Source organism: Bison bison, unplaced genomic scaffold (assembly GCF_000754665.1).
Source record: "Bison bison bison isolate TAMUID 2011002044 unplaced genomic scaffold, Bison_UMD1.0 scf7180017864066, whole genome shotgun sequence".
In the NCBI taxonomy this organism is placed as follows: domain Eukaryota; kingdom Metazoa; phylum Chordata; class Mammalia; order Artiodactyla; family Bovidae; genus Bison; species Bison bison.
Window position 1 is genome coordinate 7,618,763 of NW_011494638.1, and position 6,711 is coordinate 7,625,473.

At 45.2% G+C, this 6,711-nt stretch overlaps 1 long non-coding RNA gene across 1 annotated transcript in view; it reads left to right on the top strand.

Annotated features, from left to right (window-relative positions):
* The window catches only part of LOC104986308, a 9,093-nt gene extending 3,389 nt beyond the window's left edge, over positions 1-5,704 (top strand). The window contains exons 3-5 of the long non-coding RNA XR_825021.1: positions 3,445-3,585; positions 4,264-4,412; positions 4,971-5,704. This is a non-coding gene — a long non-coding RNA (uncharacterized LOC104986308). The remainder of the gene's footprint in view (positions 1-3,444; positions 3,586-4,263; positions 4,413-4,970) is intronic.
* The last annotated feature ends 1,007 nt before the right edge of the window (positions 5,705-6,711 follow it).

A 6,711-nucleotide genomic window follows, 5' to 3' on the forward strand; every position in this document is an offset into this window, starting at 1 on the left:
CCCTGGGATTCTCCAGGCAAGAACATTGGAGTGGGTTGCCATTTCCTTCTCCAATGCATGAAAGTGGAAAGTGAAAGTGAAGTTGCTCAGTCGTGTCCCTTAGCGACCCGGTGGACTGCAGCCTACCAGGCTCCTCCATCCATGGGATTTTCCAGGCAAGAGTACTGGAGTGGGTTGCCATTGCCTTCTCCATTATTGGACATGAGTTTGGGTAAACTCTGGAAATTGGTGATGGACAGGGAGGCCAGGCATGCTGTAGTCCATGGGGTCGTGAACAGTCGATCACGACAGTGATTGAACTGAAGCAAGTTAGCATGCACATGTGCTAGCCGACACCCACAACATAATGTGATTGGTTTAATAATCCCATAGCTTATTGAAATCATAATCCTTTCTGCATCTGTGGTCTCAATGTGTCTCTAGACTAGCAGCATCGGCATCACCTGGGAAGTTGTTAGAAATGTAACCTCTGGCGCCCAACCCTAGACCTCCTACTGCGTCAGAAACTCTGAGATGGACTCAGCAGTCTACTTTAACTAAAGTCCTACAGAAGATTCCAATGCAAGTGAAGTTTGAGGATCGCTGCTCTAGAACTGCACTGTAATACAATAGCCATTAGTCACGTCAACCATTTAAATTTAATATGTTGTTATTTAGTTGCTAAGTTGTGTGCAACTCTTTTGTGACCCCATGGACTGTAGCCCACCAGGCTGCTCTGTCCATGGGATTTCCCTGGCAAGAATACCGGAGTGAGTTGTCATTTTCTTCTCCAGGGGACCTTCCTGACTCGAACTGAACCTAAGTTCAGTTCCTGCATTGGCAGGCAGATTGTTTACTGCTGAGCCACCAGGGAAGCCCAAATTTAAATACAAATTAGTCCAAATTAAATAAATTTAAAAACTCAGTTGTTCAATTGCACTTGCCCTATTTTACATGCTCAGTAACCACCTGTGGTTAGTGGCTACAGTATTGCCTTGTGCAGATATAGAATATTTACATTGTCACAGAAAGTTTTATCAGATAGCCCTCATCTACAGCAATAAATTCCTCATCTTTTCAACTGACATCTCTCTCCACAACTCTGTACCTTCATTGGTCAGCCTGAAATGAGCTTTGGATCTGGAATTTTCCTCCAGCCTCATCTTTACAACCTTATATCAGTTGTCCCTGATAGAGATGATTTCCCAGGTCCTTATATGGTTTTGTCTCGTCTAGCAGTTCTGATCAGTAGATACTGCTGCCTGGACTGAGGCAAGAAGGATCCAGAGGCTGGTGCTGGACTCTGGGGGAAAAGCCAAGGCATGTGAGCCAAGGGGCAGGGCTGCCACCTGGGTGCTGCACCTCTGACAGGTTCTCACAAGACATCCCAGGCATGGAGGATGCCCTACAAGAGTTTGTCAGCCAGGGGACTTGAGTGACTCTGATGCCCCCTAGGGAGACAGACCTGGCAGGCCTGGGTTGCCTGCATGCATGCTAAGTCGCTTCAGTTGTTTCCAACTCTTTGTGACCCCACGGCTCCTCTGTCCATGAGATTTCTCAGGCAAGAATACTGGAATGGTTTGCCATTTCCTTCTCCAGGGGATCTTCTGACGCAGGGATGGAACCTGTGTCTCTACATCTCCTGCATCGCAGGCTAGTTCTTACCACTAGCACTCCCTGGGAAGCCCCTGGCAGGCCAGGAATTAGGGTGAGCCAAAATGGAAAATATGAAGGGACACCAAAATCTCTGTAATTAAGATAAATAGTATGTTAATGCAATGTTTTTTAAAAATCAAAAATAATGCCAAAAATTGCACAATGAACAAAATATGTTCAAACCATGCTGTATGAAGCTATTTTCGATCTGAGGCAGAAATAAAATTATGTGCCCCATATACATGTTTTATGTAATTTTATTAAATATTTTACTTTTGTGCATCATAGTGTTTGTTGTTTTTTGGTTAATTTTTATTTTAAGAAATATTGCACAAAAGTACTATTATCTTTGGGCTGCTCTTCTCCTTACACTTGGTGAATGAGATGAGGGCTCACTCACCTCATCCTAAGCCCGGCCCTGCCCAGATGTCTAGAAATTTGTGGCTAAATTCACTTCTCAATGATTGTTATTAGCTTATCTCAGGGACATCTGATTGCTTTAGAGGGCTTCTGGTCTGTTTTTATCCCTAACTGTCATGCCTGGTCTAATTTTCAAACTTGTGACCCAGTTTCCTTGGTGATAGGATGGGGACACAAAGAAGGCTAAGCTCTGACTCCTTTCTGAGACTCTGGAGCCATAGTGGAGCAGGATGGAAGGAGGTGAAAATGTTTGCTCCGTCTCATCACTTGCTGGCATCCTAGAGAGAGCTCGCCACCTGGCCAGCCCTTCACTGTCCTTTGCTGCCTCCATGTGGAGGGAATAGAAACTTCTTTTTGTTGATGAGTTGATAAATTGTGTCTGACTCTGCCACCTTGTGGACTACAACATGCCAGGCTCCTCCATCCTCCACTATCTCCTGGAGTTTGCCCAAACTCATGCCCATTGAGTCAGTAATGCTATCCAACCATCTCATCCTCAGCTGTCTTCTCCTTTTGCCTTCAGTCTTTCCTAGCATCAGAGTCTTTTCTAATAGAATAACTTTTGGAAAACCTTGTTTTTAAATTGCAGTATATGGCAATCCACTCCAGTACTCTTGCCTGGAAAATCCCATGGACGGAGGGGCCTGGTAGGCTGCAGTCCATGGGGTCACTAGGAGTCGGACATGACTGAGCAACTTCACTTTCACTATAGTTTATTTACAATATTAGTTTCAGGTGTACACATAGTATTTCAAAATGGTTCAAGATTATATTCCATTTATGTTTATTATAAAACATTGGCTGTATTCCCTTGCCGTCCAATATATCCCTGTAGCAGCAGTTTGTACCTCTTAATTCCCTACCCCTATCTTACCCCTCCCCTTTCCCCACTGAAAATGAAAGTGGAAGTTGCTCAGTCGTGGCCAACTCTTTGCAACCCCATAGACTATACAGTCCATGGAATTCTCCAGGCCAGAATACTGGAGTGGGCAGCCTTTCCCTTCTCCAGGGAATCTTCCCAAGCCAGGGATCAAACCCAGGTCTTCTACATTGCAGGCGGATTCTTTACCAGCTGAGCCACAAGGGAAGCCCAAGAACACTGGAGTGGGTAGCCCATCTCTTCTCCAGCAGATCTTCCCAACCCAGGAATTGAAACAGAGTCTCCTGCATTATAGGCGGATTCTTTACCAACTGAGCTATCAGGGAAGCCCATCTTAATTTCTTGACCAGGGATTGAACCTGGGCCTTCAGCAGTGAAAGCATGGAGCCATAACCGCTGGACCACCAGGGTTCCCTGGTCTCTCTCACCACTGGTAACTGCTTAGTTTGTTCTTTATATCTGTAAGTCTGTTTCTGCTTTGTTATAGTCATGTTTGTTTTATTTTTTAGATTCCACACGTAGGGAATGTGTTCCAGTTGGAAGAACCCAGAACCAAAGAATTCCTCTGTGGAAGAGCCCTTGGAGATCCTTGAGCTCAGCTCTCGTCTTCTAGAACGGGAAACCAGAGAAATTAGAAGTAGGCTTTGCAGGTGAGGACGCATGACAGTACTGTAGACAAGCTATAACCGTGATGGTGACTCAGCGCCAACTCTGCACTAGCTGGGATGTGGCATGAATGCAACAGACCAAAACTTCTGCCTTTATAAAGTTTCAAGCCTAGTGTGAGGTGAGGCTGGGGAGAAAAAACAATAGGCAAGTAAAGGCCAAGCTGGTCGGTTGATGGTAAGGAGGGAAATAAAGCAGGGGCTGGGAATAGGGAGTTCCAGGAAGGGAGGTGCCAGGTGAAGGAGGATGGCCAGGGAAGGCCTTGCTTAGATGCAAAGGCCTGATGGAAATAAGTGGGGAGCCAGGCAGCTACCCAGGGGAAGAATTCACCTCTATCTTCTTATTTTTATAAAACAACACAGTTTACAATTGAGGCATTCCATACGCATCTAGCTACTAATGTGTTGGCCTTCTGGCTAAATAGTAGCTTTTTTACCTTTCATGCTTTTATCATCCCTGATTGCCTCATTGTTCCCTATTTGGCTTCTCAGTTTCCATACCGTGGATGACCAATTCTCTGTAGTAAATTCTGTGCATGAAATATTGATCCTAGGCAGGTTCTGTCTTCCCAAATGGTGCCATGCTGACATAATGTGTAAGGAGTAAATTGCACCTGGGATCATCACATGCTCGGCCCCATCATCCGTGTGTTTCTCCTCCAGTGCCATGAAGATCTTTGTGAAGAAAGAAGTGTTCACCCATTGAGATATGGGGAATTCATTCTGGCTTATATGTGGTTTGGCTTGAATTTGGATGTGCTTTTCCAGTGCCATGAAGATCTTTGTGATGGAAGAAATGTTCACCCAGTGAGGTATGGGGAATTCATTCTGGTTTACACATGGTCTGGCTTGAATTCAGGTGTGCTTCTCCCCCAGTGTCATGAAGATCTTTGTGATGGAAGAAATGTTCACCCACTGAGCATTCATTCTGTCTTATACATGGTCTGGCTTGAATTCGGGTATTGAGAATGGCCTGTCTTATAGCCTTTTTATAATGCATTCTGCATCTGCTTTAGCCATTCAGAGAAGAATGCATGATCTGGAACTAAAGTATGTTCATGGTGAGGATAAGGATGAATGCCCCCCAGACCGTGCCCAGGCTAGTACTCCTTAAAAGACAAGATTCCCTTCCCAGGTATTGAGGTCACATTGACTTGCTGTATATGTGCTAATCTATTTCATTTGAAATCTTTAAAGAATATATTAATACCTCTACCATCATTGATGTTCTTCATTCTGACAAGATATAAAGCTCTACTGAAAACCATGCTTCTCCAGAGGGCTATCTTTCTTGGTAGGGCCTGCACTCCTGGGCTGTAGTCCTCAGTTGGGCTGAGTGAAACTTTTTTTTTTTTCTGTTTCTTTCGCAGATTGTCGATTGAGTATTTGCATCGACGTTTGGAACTTCCAGGCTTGTGCTCACTGATAAGCCAATACCACCTCTATTAGCTGAGATTGTTTGAGTGTGTCCCACATCATGCTGATCCTTGTATCTACCCAGAAGTCTGGACAGAGCAGTCCCTCTGTCCCTGCCCAGGTCTGCCAGCAGTTCCCTCAGCTGAGCACTCTAGACTCTAGCCAGGAGCTGTCCAACAGCTGCTTGGTTGCTTCCCAAACCAGGTTGGACAGGGCTATATGCTGAGTTTTCTTAAGTACGAACCTGTGAATGAAAAATATCGCCTGCCATATCAGAATGTTGCAGCGATCAAACCTTTACATTACATCCACCCAGAAGATGAGCCCTGACATAACTCAGGAAGGAGGCCCAATCCCCCTCCATCTAGCAGTTAGCCACTGCAGCTATCCTTGTCAGCGCACCCCGAGGAGAGTCTGGATAAGAACAGAATACTGGCTGCAGATAGCTGAGATGCATAGCAAAGGAATGATTTCAAAAAGCCCAGGCTTTGTATCTTCCCATATGTAGAAAAGTGCTAAATTCCTTTGAGATACCTGGTTTTCCTTAATTTACAGTAATGTTTTGATGTTCTGATTACCTGGTCTTGGTTGCAAAAACTCCTATATATCCTGGCTCCCCTCCTTGCCTCTTTGGAACAGCCTCTCAGAGTTATCTGAGATGTTATGTCCCAGGCTTAAGTCCTCAGTTTTGTCCACCAAATAAAATGTAACTCTTGGGCTTCCCTGGTGGCTCAGTGGTATTTCTCCTGCCAGTGCAGGGGACACAGGTTCGATCGCTGATGCAGGAAGATCCCATGTGCTGTGAGAGGCAGCTAAGCTCTGCCACAACTACTGAGCCTGTGCTCTAGAGCCAGGGAACTGCAAGTACTGAGCCCACGTGTTACAACTACTGAAGCCCGCATGTCCTAGAGCCCGTGTGATGAGAAGCTGGCACACCACAACTAAACGGTAGCCCCTGCCCACCACAACTAGAGAAAACCCCATGCAGCAATGAAGATCCCGCACAGCCAAAAATAAATAAATCAACACTTTAAAAAAAACATAACTTTTAGGTTGTGGATTTTTTTTTCAGTTCACAGACCTCAGCCTCGTCTGCTGTCACCACAGTTCTCAGCGTCTTCAGACACATGTGGGTGTTTGGACCAGTTTTCCATCTCTAGGTTTCACCCCAAGAGTGAGAAAAGGGATGGCATGTTTGTTAGCTGTCCTTTTTCCTCCTCACACCGCCCCCCAACCCCGGGATGAAAGAGAGGGCTATGCTTCCTGTTTCTGCTTCCTATGCGGACCAGGTCGCCACTCAGCCTCATCTTCCTCACTCCAAGCCCTTGATGGTAGAAGGCATATTCTTTCTGCGCCATGGAGGCCAGTTTGCTTTATGACCAAGTCCATGGCCCATGCTCCTACTAGGAGTTAAATTTAGAAAACTCTCTCTCATAACAAAGCCTGGCTTTTGAGATTTGTCTGGGTGTTCAAGATAGCTATTCTGGGTTTCAAAACTTAATGTGGACTGCTTTCTCTTGGCATCCTTGCTATCACTGTCCCAGTTCCCTCTTTGGCCAATGGATACTTCCGTAGAAGAGGGAACAGGTGAAATGCAAGGATATGCAAAGACACGATTACTAAATTAGCTAATTTCAAAGTATTATCCCATTACATATACCTGGATATACTCTAGACTTTGATCTACTTGAAGGC